Below are 19,577 nucleotides of genomic sequence, written 5' to 3'. Positions count from 1 at the left end.
AAGAGGGAAAACGTTTAGATGTTGTTTTCACTTTCCAGAGGCCAGTGCCAATAGCCAATCATCTTCTATCTTTTGTTCGTTGGTTTGTCTGTCGCGTTGTTGTGCAGAATTGGTCAGAATCAGTCTTTTTGGTCTAACCAAATCAGGCAAAGTTTTCAGGTTGACCAAGATACAAGTCGTATGTGGTTCTATAACTTTCCTTATCTGGTATGGGCAATGACAGTTGTGTGCAGGTCAACTCTGTCTTTGCACATCGTCTGTTGATCTTGTCCAACGTGGCTTGATTCTTGTCTTTCTGAATTCTTTTTTCTTTGAGATAGCTAGAAGACTTCTGGATCCTTCTATGATCTAGGCTTAATGCTTTGATTCACAAACCTTCTTGACAATGCGCTTGGATTAAGCCTTAAGGCTAAATTTAATATCTTTCAACTAATGCTTATATTAATCAAATACTTCAACAAACACATTAGTATAAATAAATCATATTTTTTTATCTTTAATGTGTTATAATTAATGGAGATATAAATTTAATTTAATATTTTTGTCATAATCAAAATCTATGTGGAAATTGTGTTTCAACAATCCTTACAGAAAGTAAGCTTCTGCTTTTGATAACACTATAGAAAAGGATGATCCTCCTAAACCATTAACTGGAGAGCAGTTATATGAAAAATTTTAATTCTTGCCCAAAGCTGGTGGGAAGGGAGAGAAACATGTTCCGTATAAGGGTGACCCTGAGTGTAGACCATCCGGGAAGAAGAAGTCTGTATTCTACGAACTATAATATTTGGAAATTCTTTCCAGTTAGACATAATCTAGATGTAATGCATATTGAAAAGAATTGTTGTGAGTCTATTTTTGGGACACTATTGAACATACCGGGTAAAACAACGGATGGATTTGCAGCTACAAATGATATTATTGATATGGGAATCCGTACTGACTTGAGACCCGTATCTGGTGAAAAGAGAGACAAGCTGTCTATGAGTCATGTCAGCTTGTATGCGGAAGAACGAAAGATTGTCTCTAATTCATTTTTCAATATCAAGACTCCCTCTCACTATTCATCTAATGTACGGAACCTAGTTTTGTTAAAAGATTCTAGAATATGTAATTTAAAATCTAATGATTGCCATGTTATAATGAAATTGCTCCTGCCTATTGCATTGCATTCAGTGTTGGACAAAACTGTTAGAATTGCCATCATTCGATTCTGCTTATTATTTAAATTTGTTTGCACTAAATGACGTGCCTTACCATAAACCAACCGATATGGCGTCATTCCTATGGGAGTTTTGAATGCAATGCGGTATGCCCATAATGCATCATCAAACTTAGTTGACCAATCTTTCCTGGAGGATGAAACTATTTTCTCCAGAATCCATTTTATTTCTCTATTAGAAATCTCAACTTGTCCACTAGTTTGTGGATGATAAGGGGTAAAGACACGATGGTGTACCCCGTATTTTCTCATTAGATTTTCAAATGAATTGTTTATAAAATATGTTCCTCCATCATTAATTATCACTCTTGGTACACCAAATCTACTAAAAAGTTTTTTCAAGAATTTAACTACGACCTTTGAATCATTAGTGGGAGCAGCTATTGCTCCAACCCATTTAGACATATAGTCTACTGCAACTAATATACATGTGTTGCCAAATGACGTGGGGAATGGACCCATAAAATCTATACCCCAGACATCAAAAAGTTCTACCTCTAAGATAGATCTTAATGGCATTTCATCACGCTTTCCTAAGTAACCAGTTCTTTGGCACTTATCATAATAAGTGACATAAGCACGAACGTCTCTAAACAACGTTGGCCAAAAGAACCCATTATCTAGTATCTTGGATGCGGTTTTAGTAGCCCTATGATGTCCTCCACATGGGCTATCATAACAATCATGAATTATAGCATTTATTTCATGATCATTCACGCATTTCCTAATTATTCTGTCTCCACATACATAAAATAAGTATGGGTCATCCCATAGATATTTCTTAACATCTGAGAAAAACTTTTTCTTTTGAGGATATGTTAAATCAGAAGGAGCAATATTTGTTGCGTGGTAATTTTGCAAAATCAACATACCATGATACTATATAACAGTCAACTTTCATAATATTTTCATCAGCAAAATTATCATTTATACCAGAAGGCTCTCCTAATGGTCCATACTCATCCTCTAATCTGGATAGATGGTCCGTTATAACATTTTCAACCCCCTTCTTATCTCTCGATGTCAAATTCTTGTAACAAGAGAACCCATCGAATGAGACGAGGTTTTGCATCCTTCTTTGAGAATAAATATCTCAAAGCAGCATGATATGTATATATAATCATTTTTTATCCTAAAAGATATGACCTGAACTTATCATATGCAAATACTACTGCTAACATTTCTCTTTCAGTTGTCGTATAATTCAATTGTGCTTCTGACAGTGTATGACTTGCATAATATATCACATGCAACTTTTTATCTTTTATTTGACCTAATACACACCCTACAGTTAAATCACTTGCATCACACATAATCTCAAACGGTTGATCCCAATCTGGTTTTGTTATTACTGGTGTAGTAACTAAGGTTGTTTTAAGAATATTAAAAGCTTGTAGACAGTCCTCATTAAAGTCAAATGGATTATTTTTAATTAGCAAATTAGTGAGAGGTTTAGCAATAACAGAAAAATTCTTAATGAATCTCCTGTAGAAGCCAGCATGGCCTAGAATGACCTAATGCCTTTAATATTTGTTAGTGCTGGTAATTCTCTATTAGTTTAGTTTTTGCTCTATCTACCTCTATATCTTTTTCTGAAATTTTATTCCCTAAGACAATTCCTTCATCTACCATAAAGTGACATTTTTCCCAATTCAAAACTAGGTTTGTCTCCTCACATCTAGCTAAAACTTTATCTAAGTTTATTAAGCATGCATCAAAAGAATCTCCATATACAAAGAACTCATCCATGAATACTTCCATGATATCTTCTATAAAATCACTGAATGTGGAAGTCATGCATCTCTGGAATGTAGCTGGTACATTGCATTAACCAAAAGGAATTCTTCTATAAGTAAATGTACATAGGGATATGTAAATGTAGTTTTATCCCGGTCATCTGGATAAATAAATATCCAGAAAAATCCAGAGTATCCATCAAGGAAACAATAAAAAGCATGTCCACCTATCCTTTCAATCATCTGGTCAATTAAAGGTAAGGGGAAATGATCTTTCCTAACGGCTGAATTAAGCTTCCTATAGTATATACAAACCCTTCATTAGGTGGTGGTTCGTGTTGGTATAAGTTCACCTCGTTCATTTTTCACTACAGTCATACCGCCCTTCTTAGGTACACAGTGAATAGGACTCACCCATTCACTATCTGATATAGGGTATATAATTCCTACATCTAATAATTTTGTAATTTCTACTCTTACCACTTCTTTCATATTTGGATTCAATCTTCTTTGCCTATCTACTTTAGGTAATTGTCCCTCTACTAGGTGTATCCTATGCATTACTATATTTGGACTAATTCCTTAAGATCAGATATCTACCAACCTATACTTTTGATTCTTTTTCTTACTACTTCTAGTAAACGTATCTCCTGGTTTGCACTTAATTTATCAGAAATTATTATTGGCAAAGTATTTCCTTCTTCTAAATATGCATACCTCAAGTGTTTTGGTAATTCCTTTAACTCTAAAATGGATGGTTTTTCTATTGAAGGAGGAATAGGTCCTTAATTTCTAAAAAGTGGTTCTGGTATCTTATCTTCTAGTTTTGGTTCTAATTCTGGTTCACTCTCATCACTTTTCACTGGTTAAATCATCTACGCATTCGTAGATTAAATCAACTTTAATGCACACATTATCCTCCATAGGATATCTCATTGCTTTATTCATATCAAACTCAACCTTGTCATCACCTATCCTTAACACTATTTTTCCTTCTGACACATCAACTAATGCCCTTCCTGTATTCATGAATGGTCTCCCTAAGATCAAAGGACAGTTTACGTCATATGCAAAATCTAATATGACAAAGTTAGTGGGAAAAATTAATTTATCCACCTTCACTAGTACATCTTCAATAATACCATATGGTTTCTTAATGGTTTAATCCGCGAATTGTAAAACCATAGATGTTCGTTTTATGTCATCTTCTAGTCCTAATTTCTTAAAAATAGATAAAGGCATCAAGTTTATACTAGCGCCTAAATCACATAGACAACTGGGGAATTCTACACCTCCTAGTTTACAAGGGATAGTGAAGCAGCCATGATCTTTTAATTTCGTGGGTACTTGACTTAAAATCTTAGAACTACAATCTTCCGTAAGGGCTATTGTAGATGCTCCTTCCCTACTAATCTTTTTAGCAATTAAATCTTTCAAAAATTTGCTATAATTAGGAATATGTGTTATAGCATCCATAAAAGATAAATTAATATGAATGTTCTTCAGTTTGTCTAGAAAATTTATGAGTTGTTTATCACAATATTTATTTCGTGTACGTTGAGGAAAAGGGGGTTTAGGTTTATAAGTATTAGCATTGGCTTATTTAGCAGCCTCGATAAAATTATCACTGTAAGAATCAGGTATAAGTGATGTTTGCAGGACATGTATTTCTTTTTCCTGCAAAACTCCAGTTTCAATACTGGTAGCATCTGGATTAATATAATTTTTTCCTAATCCCAGAGTGATAACTTTCATTTGCTCTTTAGGATTATTTTTTTATTACTTGGAAGTCCGCCATGACCTCTAGGCGGTATAACATTGGCTAATTGCCCAATCTGAACTTATAAATTATGGATAGAAGATGAATGATTTTTGAAAAGTTTATCAAATTTATTTTCGATCCTTTTAAAATTATTATCCTGGTTGTCTATTTTACCAGAAATTCCATCAATAAATTTATCTATTTTAGAAGAAAGATTTCTTAGTGGGTCACTAGTATGATTAGTGTTTGACTTATCTTGGTTGGAATTTCCTTCTTTCCAACCAAAATTCGGATGACTTCTCCATCCTTGATTGTAAGTATTCGAATAAGAATTATTTCGATTCTGAACATAATTAATTTGTTCTTTTAAATCCGAATTATTATAATCATTATTAGATTGGTTTTGTACTTCAGTGTGTAATTTGTCTATCTTATGAGACAAAACAGAAAATTGTGCTTGCAATAGTGTAACAGGGTCTAAGTCATGTATACCTTTCACCATCGAGGATGAAGAACAGGCGGGAGCATTACTTGTATTAGAAGTCTGTGATTTTTCTATTGGCCATGTGCTGCTGTTTGTTGCCATTTCTTCTAACAGATCAAATGCTTCGGTAGAAGTCTTTTTCATAAATGATCTTCCAGCTGTAGCATCAATTGTTCCTCGGGTGGTCGAGTTTATACCATTATAAAAGGTTTGCATGAGTAATTCTTGGGGTAGGTTATGGTGTGGGCAGAACCTTTGCAGTTCTTTAAAACGTTCCCACGCCTCATAGATGGTTTCGGTTTCGTGCTGGGTGAATGATGTAATTTCTTTGATAACTCTTGCTGTTTTTGCTAAGGGAAAGAATTTAGACAGAAAACTCTTGGCTAGTTGGTCCCAAGTGGTGATTGTTCCTGGTGGAAGTGAGTTCAACTAGGCCTTTGCTTTGTCTTTCAGGGTAAATGGGAAAACACGAAGCTTAATATCATCTGATGTCACCCTATTAATTTTAAAGGTGTCACAGATTTCTAGTAACTTGCCAGATGAGTGTTTGGATTCTCCTTAGGTAGTCCATAATAGGGTTGTCAAAATGGATAAATGGATTGACTCAATTCATTTAATATATGAATCGATACAACTCGATTCATTTAATAAATGAGTTGGATGACCCATTTAATAAATGGGTGGATATGACACAACTCATTTATTAAACGAGTTATACGAATTGACTCATTTAATCCAATTAATTAAATCTAAGAAACTTTTGATTTAAGTACAATGAAAATTAAAAATCAACATATTTAATTCATTTAACCCGATTAACTAAATATAATTAAAATTTAAACAAAAAAAATGTAAAAACGGAAACAACATTAAAAAAAGGATACGTTAAATGTGAACAAAGACGTAACCAATAACATAAGGGATGGTTCCTGGCAGTCGTGGGTGTTGGCACCTCGTGCCTTCTGCCACTATCTCTAAACAGAAAAAGTAAAAAAAAATACGAAAACTTAAACAAAGGTTAAAAACACGAAAACGTGAAAAAATATGGAAAAACACAAAAACATGAAAAACGTTAAAAACATGAAAAACTTGAAAAATGTGGAAAACGGGAAAAAACACAAATAAACAAACTGTTAAGACACGAAAAAAGTTGAAAAAATGTGGAAAACGTGAAAAAACATAAACAAACTATTAAAAACACGAAAACGTTACAAAAATAAAATGTGAAAAAATGTGAAAAACACGAAAAACATAAAAAATATTAAAAACACGAAACATAAAAAAATGTGAAAAACACGAAAATGTGAAGAAAAAAAATTAACTTTGAAAAAGCGAAAATGTGAAAAAATGCGTTTTAACATTTTTTCACGTTTTCGTGTTTTTGGTGTTTTCATGTTGTTCATATTTTTCACGTTTTCATGTTTTTTTTGTGTTTGTTCACATTTTTGCATTTTTCGTGTTTTGTCACGTTTTTGTTTTTGTTGTGTTTTTTCGCGTTTTCACAATTTCTCGCTTTTTTCCATTGTTCATGTTTTTAGTGTTTTTTCATGTTTTGTATTTTTCGTGTTTTATCATGTTTTTGTGTGTTTTCGCATTTTCGAGGTTTCACGTTTTTTTTCGTTTTTCGTTTTCCGTTTTTCACATTTTTGTGTTCTTCTCACGTTTTTTATTTTTGTTATAGTTCACTTTTTCTTGTTATTCACTCTTTTCATTTTATTAAAATTAACCCTTAAATACATTAAGTTTCTAACTAATTTTCCGCTTTTTATTTTTTAGTTTTTTTCCATTTTTCTCGATTTTCCGTTTTTTCATGATTTATCATTTTTTCACAAATTATTAAATGAGTTAATTGAGTCAACCCAATTAACTCATGACCCAACCCATTTATTATATGAGTTAGGTGGGTCGACTCATTTATGACTCAACACATAAATGAGTCAACCCTAATTCGTTTAATTACGAGTTAAACGAGTCGTTAAATGGGTTATGATCCATTTTGACACCTCTAGTCCATAATATTGGACACTATTTTGTAACATTTGAAATAAAGATGGTTTGATCTCAAATTGTTCTGCAACGATTGGTGGACGCACTACCCCGTCCTGTACTCCATTGAATGCTGGTGCGATGTAGTCTATTAATCTTTGTGGTACTGCCATCCTTGCTTTATTTTTGTTCTTATTTTTCCTTGCTCTTTTCTTTTTCTTTGAATTCTTTTCGATCTTAGGTTGATAAGGTTCTAGTATCTGTTTGGCACTTCGTGTCTGACACATAAACTTTTAATCTTGGTACCTGCTAATCAGAAAGAATTTCATATAAGTCTATAAACCAAAATTCAGAATAAATAAAATAGTGATTCATAAAAGTTAATCTCTTTGGCGTTCCCCGGCAACGGTGCCAAAAAACTTGTTAGGCGAATTCCGCAAATGCACGGTTCCGCTTGTAGTAATAATAAGATATCATTCCCACAGAGCACGTTGATTAATTACTATAACAGATTTAATTTATAAATTCATTTTCTCTTGGTTATAGAAAATAATTAATTAAGTTTGTAAATAATTTTGTTTAAAAGATAATAATAATACTTAAGTTATATTTCTTAAGTTTCTATTCCGTGAATAGCCCAGGATACAAACAGATTTTTATAAATATAAACTTGTAAACGCTTTTCAAACTTAACTGCAGTTCTATCATATAAGAATATTTAATCCAATCTCTCGATCCAGGATTTTTATAAATATAAACTTGTACACGCTTTTTAGATAGATAATCATAATTCCTCGACCTATCATAGTGAATTAGAATCAATAATTAAAAACAAAGCAAGTGGATTATGTGAAGGAAAATAGGCAAACACGGGCTCAATGGAAATTTAAATTTTTTACCTATTTCCCTTAACTCAAGATCCGTTAAGCGTTATTTCATATAAAGAGGGATAGAATGAAATACCTTTATTGACGATCTATCTACAGTTGCAAACGAAGTTCCCACAACTCTTAATCCCGGGTTCCACGAACACAAACAAAACAAACAATCAAACGATTAAAATCTCAACCAAATAATAACAATCAGTAAAGATTGCCTCTAATAAATCAACACAAGATCAAGGAAAGAGAAACAGAGATAGAAATTAATCGAATGGAGACGGGACAACTTTTCTTCCTCTTTTCTTATGTTGGCCGAAATTCCTGCTGTAGGAATGTTAGGGTTAGCCGAAAATTCACATATAAGGGGGCATAAATAGCCTCTTGTATCTAAACCCTAGTTAGATAGAATTAGGTTACTTAATTAGAGTTTTATTCTAAATAATACTCTATTATTATTATCTACAATTATATCTAAATATAATAGATAATGTTTGGAATAATAATTTGAGATATATAATCATATTAAATTTCCTAACTTATTTATCCTATAATTAATTTAACCACAGCTATAATCTAATTATAATTGTCTAAATAAATTAATTAATATATACACAAAATGCATATATATATATAATTTCGGCCCCCATATATATATAATTAAAACAATTTTAATCTTCCATTCATTAATTACTATTATAACCTCTTTTGGTTCCAAGTCTTATGTGTGACCCATTAGGTTCTTATTGCTACTAGCTGTATACAACTATTGAATTAATTTCCCAAAATTATATTCAATCTTTTGTATAAAGTAATGAGTGCGCGGACTGTGAATAGCAGAACTGTAAACATTCTCCTAGAGCTATAAGAAGATAGGTTGATTCCATCATTGACCTTTCCGTATTAGGTTCAGTATAATTCGATCCTTCATCAACTACATCCTCGAACGAATTTTATAACTATAGATAATGTAAAGTCACATATAGCGAGACGTTCATTTTACTTGTACATACCGAGTTAACTCTGAATAGATAGATTAAGTGAAATGTTCATTTCAACTCTCAATCCATCACCTTGCAAAGATTTAGAGTCAAGTCTTCCACAAGCGATCCTTGGATATATCTCCTATTTATCAAGAGTGACGAATGCTCAATCCAACATTAACTACCCTGCAATTACTTCGTGTGATACCCAACGCCTTCCCGCACACACTCCAGGGTCCTCCCTGGTATGGATCGTGTTTGAACATAGTCAAAGTATCACATTCCATAATCTATAATCACTAATTAATATTCCTTTAAGTCTGAGGATTACTTATACCTACTAATGCCAATGTGATGAACATGTGACATAGGATAAATCCATCCATCCTGTTATCTCAAGTCGGATCCCCAATCCTAATGAACTCCTTCACCTGATCCACGTAACTGTCCAGATATCTACATATCTAAAGCTTGTGAGATCAGTTCTCTATTCACAACAAAAGACATTATTACATGCAAGTCTCAACAGTATTATGTCAATCCCTATTCAAACATATTACTTGACTTGGGGTGGTTTTAAGTTTATTAGTTTATTATAATGTTTTGTCTCACTTCATGCTTGTATGAACACTTTATAATCACTTTAAATAAACTTAAGGATTTTCTTTTATTTGACTTATTTAGTTCTTAAAAGTAATTGCCTTTATATATAGTTGAAAACTATATCTTATTAAAACAAATGATATAAAAGAACAAATCATTTACAACCGGTTTATATCCTATGATAATTGACTGTAGGACACTAAACCCCAACATACTCCCACTTGGACAAAAGCCAATTGTTTCTAAAAACATTCCCATAAGCGTTCGCATGACGATCATGAACCTTTTAGGGTAAGGCATTCTTTAATTGGATCTATAAGATTGTCCCTTTATGGGCACTCTTTTAATTCTCACATCTAGTCTTATTGTTATATCTCGATAGAGATAGTAACGAATGAGGTAGTGTGTGGACGTATTATGAGACTGTGGGTCCTTGGCAAGAGCAACAGCTCTATTGTGAATCTCATTAACAATGTCAGGTACCACACCTAGTTCATTAATGAACTTCCATTCCAAACTTCCTTTCAGCTACTTCCGAAGCTGTTATATACTTTGATTTGATCTTTGGCTCGGTTACGATTTCTTGCTCGGAACTATTCCAGCTAACCGTACCTCTTCAGAATAAACTTATTTCTGTGAAATCATCTTTATTTGTTTGATGACTTATATCTAAAAATATCCAACTTTCAATTTATCATCTTGATATACTCGGAACATGTCTATAGTCATTTTAAGTACTTAAGAATGTTCTTGACAATAATCCAGTGACCATCACTTGGATTGACCTATAATCGACTTTGTCATGCTTAAAGCAAAAGTAATGTTAGGTCTAGTGCAAAACGCTTTAAGCACTTTGTCAACGTATTTAGATTGGGAGGGGTTAAGTAGTCTTCTCAATCTATCTCTATAGATCTTAATCGTTAAGATGTAAGCTGCTTCTCTTAAGTCTATTATGGAGAATTTTATCCGATAACCAAATTTTTCACTAATTGCAGTATAGCTACGTCGTTCCTATTAGTAGAATATCATTGACATATAATACTAAGTAAATGACCAAGCTCCCACTAGTTTACATGTAAAGGCTCATAAGAGTTCCCACTAGCTTACATGTACAGGTTTATAAGAGCCTTCTCATAAGTTATAGGTTCATCGTCTAACATGGGAACCTCTTGTTGGGGTTTAGTGTCCTATAGACAATTGTTCTAGGATATGAACTAAATGTAAATGAAGTGTTCTTTATATCATTTATTTTAATAAGATATGGTTTCATAACTATATAAAGGCAAGCTCTTTTAAGAACTAAATAAGTCTAATAAAAGGAAATCCCTAAGTTTGTTTAAAGTGCTTATAAAGTGTTCATACAAGCATGAAGTGAGACGAAACTTTATAATAAACTAATAAACTTAAAACCACCCCAAGTCAAGTAATATGTTTAGAAATAGGATTGACATATCACTACTGAGACTTGCATGTAACAATGTCTTCTGTCAAGACAGAGAGCTGATCTAACAAGCTTCAGATATGCAGATATCTGGACAGTTACATGAATCCAATGAAAGGAGTTCATTAGGATTAGGGACCCGACTTGAGATAATAGGATGGGTAGATTTATCCTTGTCACCTGTTCATCTCATTAGCATTAATAGGTATAAGTAATCCTAAGACTCGAAGGAATGTTAATTAGTGATTTTGGATTATGGAATGGTGATGCTTTGATCCTGTTGTAACACGATCCATAACAGAGATGACTCTGGGGTGTGAACGGCAGAGTTGGGTATCACAGGAAGTAATTGCAGGATAGTTATACATTGGATTGAGCATTTGTCACTCCCGATAAATGGGAGATGCGTCCAAGGATCGCTTGTGGAAGACTTGACTCTAAATCCTTGCAAGGTGATAGCTTAAGACTTGAAATACAGATTTCACTTAACCTATCTAATTGGAGTCAACTCGGTCTGTACAAGTAAAACGAACGTCTCGCTATATGTGACTTGACATTATCCATAGTCATAAGATTCAATTTAAGGATGTAGTTGATAAAGTATCGAATTATACTGTAACTAATACGGAAAGGTCAACGAAAGAATCAACCTGTCTTCTTATAGCTCTGGGGGAATGTTTCGGATTTGCCAATCACATTTCACGTACTCATTCCGTTATGCAAAGATTAAATATAATTATGTGAAAATTAATTTAATAGTTACATACGGCTAGAAGTAATAAGAACCTAATGGGTCACACATAAGAATTGGAGGTGGCGAATATCTTTCAGATGATTTTCTGAATTATCTAACTGAATGTGGGATATGCTCACAATGGACACCTCCCTATACACCACAACACAATGGTGTATCTGAAAGGAGGAATCGTACCTTACTAGATATGGTACGATCTATGATGAGCATAGCATTACTTCCAAAAACATTCTGGGGCTATGCCTTAGAAACTTCCCTCTTCACCCTAAATCGAGTACCAACTAAATCTGCTAGTTCCACACCATATGAATTGTTCATTGGTAGGAAACCCACATTTTCATTCATGAGAGTATGGGGTTGTTCAGCATTTGTCAAACGCATAGCGTCAGACAAACTAGATTCTAAATCTGATAAATGTTTCTTCATTGGATACCCTAAGGAAACTATGGGGTACTTCTATCATCCAAATGATCAGAAAGTAATAGTATCCAAACACGCAACCTTCTTGGAGAAAGAGTTTCTCAAAGAAACAGAAAAGGGAAGCATGATTGAACTTGATGAAGTTCAAGAAGAAGAAACACCGACTGAAACAACAGAGGCGGTAGAGGAACCCGAAGCAGTCCCATTGGATGAGACTCAAGTGCCACCTACTCGTAGATCACAAAGAGTTCGTGAACTCCCAATTAGATATGGTTTTCTAGTGGGAGATGATGATGAGGTTCCCGTGTTAGACGACGAACCCGAAAACTACGAAGAGGCTTTTACCAGTCCAAATTCTAAAGCATGGCTCGAGGCCATGGATTCCATGTACACCAACCAAGTGTGGACTTTGGTTGATCCACCCGAAGGGATAAAACCCATTGGGTGCAGGTGGATCTTCAAGAAGAAGACTGACATGGATGGAAAGGTTAGCACCTACAAAGCTAGGTTAGTAGCGAAAGGATATCGTCAGAAACAAGGAATTGATTATGACGAAACTTTCTCTCCAGTGGCTATGTCCAAATCAATCAGAATAATGCTCGATATTGCCACTCACTTCGATTACGAGATTTGGCAAATGGATCTGAAAACAGCTTTCCTAAACGAAAACCTGCTTGAGGATGTATATATGATGCAGCCTGAAGGTTTCATATCAAAGGATGCAAACAAGGTTTGCAAACTACAGAGATCCATTTATGGACTCAAGCAAGCATCAAGAAGCTGGAACAAACGTTTTGACGAAACCATAAAACAATTTGGTTTTGAGCAAAATTGCGAAGAAGCTTGCATTTACAAGAAAGCAAGTGGGAGTTCAGTTGCATTTCTAATATTATATGTGGACGATATATTATTGATGGGAAATGATATAGCTCTACTATAGGCGGTGAAAGTATGGTTATCAGGTAACTTCTCCATGAAAGACCTTGGTGAAGCAGCTTATATACTTGGTATAAAGATCTACAGAGATAGATCAAGAAGACTGTTTGATCTTTCATAGGCTACATACATTGAAAAGGTGCTAAAGCGGTTTAGCATGCTTGAATCGAAATGAGGTAACTTACCCACGGTGCATGGAGTAAAGTTAAGCAATCATCAATGTCCTAAAACCGAAGATGATAAGAAACGCATGGCTGTAATCCTATACGCCAGCGCAATCAGTTCGATAATGTATGCTATGCTTTGCACTAGACCTGACGTAGCATCCGCGTTGAGTATAACGAGTCGTTATCAAGGTAATCCGGGAGACGAGCATTGGAATGTCGTCAAGAACATTCTTAAGTACTTGAGAAGGACTAAAGACATGTTCCTAGTGTACGGAGAAGGGGATCTGAAAATAGAAGGATTTTCAAATGACAGTCATCTCACAGATGAGAACGATTTTAGATCCCAATCAGGATACCTGTTTATCTTGAATGGGGGCGCGGTCAGTTGGAAGAGTTTCAAGCAGGGAAGCGTAGCTTTCTCTACGACCGAGTCAGAGTACATCACTGCTGCGGAAGCAGCAAAGGAAGCGGTTTGGATTAAGAAGTTCATTACAGAACTTGGTGTGGTGCCTGACATTGTAAATCCCATTACTCTATACTGTGATAACAATGGAGCCATTGCACAAGCAAAGGAACCACGGTCTCATAATGCATCCAAGCATTACCTAAAGCGATACCACATTGTAAGAGAGATTGTGGCAAGAGGAGATGTGAGAATAGAAAGAGTACCTACTGAGGACAACGTTGCAGATCCGTTGACAAAGCCCTTAGCCCAGAAAGTACATGATCGTCATCTAAGTTCTACTAGGATAAGTTGTAGAAACAATTAGCTTTAGCCCAAGTGGGAGTATGTTGGGGTTTAGTGTCCTATAGACAATTGTTCTAGGATATGAACTAAATGTAAATGAAGTGTTCTTTATATCATTTGTTTTAATAAGATATGGTTTCATAACTATATAAAGGCAACCTCTTCTAAGAACTAAATAAGTCTAATATAAGGAAATCCTTAAGTTTGTTTAAAGTGATTATAAAGTGTTCATACAAGCATGAAGTAAGACAAAACTTTATAATAAACTAATAAACTTAAAACCACCCCAAGTCAAGTAATATGTTTAGAAATAGGATTGACATATCACTGTTGAGACTTGCATGTAACAATGTCTTCTGTCGAGACAGAGAGCTGGTCTCACAAGCTTCAGATATGCAGATATCTGGACAGTTACATGAATCCAATGAAAGGGAGTTCATTAGGATTGGGGACCCGACTTGAGATAACAGGATGGGTAGATTTATCCTTGTCACCTGTTCATCTCATTAGTATTAATAGGTATAAGTAATCCTAAGACTCGAAGGAATGTTAATTAGTGATTTTGGATTATGGAATGGTGATGCTTTGATCCTGTTGTAACACGATCCATAACAGAGATGACTCTGGGGTGTGAACGGCAGAGTTGAGTATCACATGAAGTAATTGCAGGATAGTTATACATTGGATTGAGCATTTGTCACTCCCGATAAATGGGAGATATGTCCAAGGATCGCTTGTGGAAGACTTGACTCTAAATCCTTGCAAGGTGATAGCTTAAGACTTGAAATACAGATTTCACTTAACCTATCTAATTGGAGTCAACTCGGCCTGTACAAGTAAAACGAACGTCTCGCTATATGTGACTTGACATTATCTATAGTCATAAGATTCAGTTCAAGGATGTAGTTGATAAACGATCGAATTATACTGTAACTAATACGGAAAGGTCGACAGAATCAACCTGTCTTCTTATAGCTCTGGGGGAATGTTTCGGATTTGCCAATCACATTTCGCGTACTCATTCCGTTATGCAAAGATTAAATATAATTCTGTGAAAATTAATTTTATAGTTCCATACGGCTAGAAGTAATAAGAACCTAATGGGTCACACATAAGACTTGGAGCCCAAAAGAGAAACAAATGTTAATTAATTGATGGAAGCCCAACTGAGTCCACTAAGGCCCAGTACATAGGGGGCGAAATTTATGTATAAAATACATAAAGAAATTAATTTGATTTTAAGCAAGCCTAATTAGATTACGATTGTAAATTAAATTAATTAAAGGATAAATAAGTTAGGAGGTTTAATGAGATTAAATTGCTCCTATTATTATCCTACCAATAAGTTATTATTATTATATTTAGATATAATTATAAATAATAACTAATAAGAATTTTATTCCGAATTAAATTCTTATTCAGTAAACCTAATTCTATCTAACTAGGGTTTAGATATAAGAGAGTATATATACCCCCCTTATAGTAGAATTTCGGCCAACCCTAGTCTACCGGAGAGAGAGAATTTCGACCCCCTTGTTGAGGACGAGTTCATTCACCGCTTCCTTCCGATTCGATCGATTATCATCTCTTTCTTTTATTCCTTGATCTTATGTTGATTAATTAGAGGCAATCTATTCTTGATTGCTTTTACATGGTTGAGTTCTAACTTGATTTTGAATTGTGTTTTTGTCTTGTGCTCGGGAACTCGGAGTAAGAGTTGTGGGCACTTCGATTGCAATGGTAGATAGAACTTCAAAAGGTATTTCCTTCTATCCCTCTTTATATGAAATAACGATTAACGGATCAAGGGTTAATGGAAAAAGGTTAAAATTTTTATATTTCCGCTGCCAAACGTTAGCCTATTTTCCTTCACCTCTTCGTCGTCTCCCACTAGAAATCCAAATCTCTTTGGGATTTCATCGGCTCCCACTAGAAGTCCAAATCTCTTTGGGATTTGATGAACTCGACCAGACCCATGAGTTAGTAATGTCACTAGTGCCTCATCTCGTGAGACAGATTCGGTTTCCACCATTGCTTTCGCTATTTCAGCCAATCCTTCCTTTTGAACTTCATCAAGTTCAATCATGCTTTCTACTTGTGTTTCTAGAAGAAACTCTTTCTCTAGAAGTACATCGTCTTTGGATACTATTACTTTTGATCATCCAGATGATAGAAGTAATATCCTAGTGTTTCTTTCGGATATCCAATGAAGAAGTATTTATCAGATTTAGAGTCTAACTTATCTGATGTTATGTGTTTTAACATATGCTGAACACCCCTAAATTCTCATGAAAGAGAAACTCAGTTTCTTTTCCAATGAACAATTCAAATGGAATAGAACTGTCGGATTTTGTGGATACTCGGTTCAAGGTAAATAAGGTGGTTTCCAAGGCGCAGCCCTAGAATATCTTTAGAGGAGAGGTTGTGCTCATCATGGATTGTAATATATCTAATAGAGTACAATTTCTCCTTTCAGATACATCGTGGTGTATACGGAGGAGTCCATTGTGAGTGAATTCATATTCATTTAGATAATTCAGGAAATCATTTGAAAGATATTCTTTGCCTCGATCTAATCGAAGTACTTTAATAGTCTTTCCTGTTTGATTTACTACTTCATTCTTGAATCATTTGAACTTTCTCAAAAGCTTCTGAATTGTGCTTCATCAAGCAGATGAATCAATATCTAGTATGATCATCTTATAAAGATAATGAAGTGACTAAGCCTTTCCCTTGCTTGTGTTGACATATTACTACATACATCTGAATGTACTTGTCCTAGGGTGTCTGATACATGTTCTCCTTTATTGCTAAAGGGTGTCTTTGTCATCTTTCTTTTAAACAAGACTTACACGTGCCCATTGATTCAAAATCAACTGAGTCTATAAGCGCATCTTGATGCAGCTTAGACATGCGTCTCTCACTTCTATGGCTTAGTTGGCATTTCCACAAGTAAGTTGAATTGTATGTCCTTTACTTCTAAAAGTAAAAGTACTATCGTGACCTTTCTTCTAGAGAGAGTATAAGTTCTTCTTACAGTTCCTCTTCCAATTCCCTTCTTTACTATATTGGTGGCATTCCCTTCCGGCTTCTTGCTTTCATTGATTTGGGTTTAATGCATTTGTTCTTCTTGGAATCTTTAGAACTTAGAAACTTCCCTTTTCTCTTGTGACATCCCTCAATAACAAGTGCAGACATCACTTTCTCTTTCTTTTGATTAGACTCAACTGACTGGAGCATGTTCAAGAGCTCTTCTAGAGAGGTCTCTGAGTTTATTCATCTGGCAGTTCGTGATGAGCTTATGAGTAAATCTCTAGGATGGATCATAGAACTAAGTCGACACTTAATTCATTATCCATCATAAATCCAATGCTAGAAAACTTAGTGATGTAACCAATCATCTTGACATAATGTGCCACAACAGAAGAACCTTCTTGCATCTTGGAGCGAAACAACAAATTTGCCATCTCATAGCTTTCGCATTGAGTCTGTTTCTCAAAACACCTTTTTTAAGTGCATAATCATGGAATACGCATCCATGTTCTCATGTTGCTTTTGTGGCTCTAGTGTCATAGCTGCAAGTGTGATACATTCTGTACGTTCGCCATCTGATTGGTGCTTCCGGTAAACATCTTCTTGACAAGAGCATCATCAACAAGGACATTGGGTATCAACGTATCTTAATACATACCCAATCTTTTCGAACTTCAAAACAATTTTGACGATGGGTATCAGTGTATCTTAGTACAGACCCAATCATTTCGAACTTCAAAACAATTTTGAGTTTGCCAAAATAGTTGGTGAATTCTGAACTATTCAATTTGTTATCGTTTAAAATATTATGTAGATCCATTTTAGATATGATGATTCAGAGTATGTACTTTAACTTGAGAGTGAGATAGAGTGACGGATGTTATTCATTTGCTTTAATATATTCAATTTAAATATAGGACTTTAATTGTTTAAATTGCTCCCCCTATTTTACCAAATTAATAAACCTCAATATTAATTCGAAGAATTTCACAAATCCCTTAGTGAGCTAGGATCCTAACTCCTGAAATTTCACCTTGAGTTTACTCAACAAGCTAGTTTCATTGGTTACGTAGATTCATGTAATCAATCACATCAATCCTGTGATTCCTAGGTTATTGGGTTACTAACCACATTAGTAACTAATATACATTGATATCAATCCCAACCATCCATTAGTTTAGAATAACATGAGTTTACTCATCCAATTATTCTAATCTAGTTTAAGTCATTACCCCATATTCGTGAAAACATTTTTTCAATAATTTAGGTGTTACCTATAAGACCCGAGCTTGAGTTTACTCAACAACCTAAAGTCTCTAGATACTGTCGGCTGAATTATAAAATTAGGGAGGGGCAAGCGATTTTAATAACTTGCTTATTTACTTAACTTTTGATTAGTGAGAGATTTTTATTTTAAAGTCTCATCCTCTAACCTAGTGTTGATTTGCTTTATCATACATCAGACACATATAATTTACATTGGTGGTTATGGACATATCATCTAAATTATTTCGTTGAGCCAGAAACGGAATAAAGCTCACCCTATGGTAAATACTAACTATTACATATTTATCCGTCAGGTCCTCCGTCTTTTCCTTGGCGTCTTGATTTACAACAATATTTAATTTCTATACTACTTTAGAATACTTCAACTAATTTGAAGGGATTTAGGTGAGAAGAGAAATACAATAGAGAGTAGATAAGGCAGGACTCGCAGGCCCTGTTTTCCAAAAATACCAAAAGACCAAATAACAATTATAGAGGGGTCTAAATATGTCCATAACACCAAACAGACTCAATTAAATAAATTTAATTGGTTGATTACATAAACGGTTTATGTAATATTATAATTAATCAAATTAACCCTTAAATTAATTATACTTTCAATTTAGTCCTTTAATTAACTTTACTATCAAATTAACCTTTAATTAATTTTGTATCCTTTATATTTTATTCTAATTAAAATATATCAAATATAAACTTAATTAGATACTCAAAATATAACTATACAAAATATTAATTATTTGTGTTCAATTATTTTACCAAAATTATTTAACGTGTTTAATTCAACCGTATCACATACAAATAATTAAACATCAAATAACTTTGTAAAATCAATTCCAAAAAAAAAAAAAACTTTTAAGACGAGAAATTATAAATTATCGTGTTTAATTATTTTACCAAAACTGTTTAATGTGTTTAACCAATATATTGAATATAATTATTAAGCACAAAACGGTTTGAAAAATCAAATTAAAAAACTTATAATTACCATATCCTTTTATTAATTATAACAATTATATATCAATAAACTTATATGGGCTGATTCATTGTTCCTAAATTTTAATTTTGTATCAATGAAATAGTTCGCCTAATTAACTGTATCAAATAACTTTAATTAGGCAACTCAATTTACACTATACA

The 19,577-nt window shown here is 34.0% G+C and overlaps 1 non-coding gene across 1 annotated transcript; it reads left to right on the top strand.

Moving 5' to 3' along the window:
* The first annotated feature begins 5,436 nt into the window (after nt 1-5,436).
* LOC136228231 (small nucleolar RNA R71) lies at nt 5,437-5,543 on the top strand. The gene has a single exon (XR_010688561.1). It is a non-coding gene; the product is annotated as a small nucleolar RNA R71 (small nucleolar RNA).
* The last annotated feature ends 14,034 nt before the right edge of the window (nt 5,544-19,577 follow it).

Source organism: Euphorbia lathyris, chromosome 4 (assembly GCF_963576675.1).
Source record: "Euphorbia lathyris chromosome 4, ddEupLath1.1, whole genome shotgun sequence".
NCBI lineage: Eukaryota > Viridiplantae > Streptophyta > Magnoliopsida > Malpighiales > Euphorbiaceae > Euphorbia > Euphorbia lathyris.
Note: the sequence above shows the minus strand (reverse complement) of the source record. Positions and strands in the feature narration are given on the sequence as shown.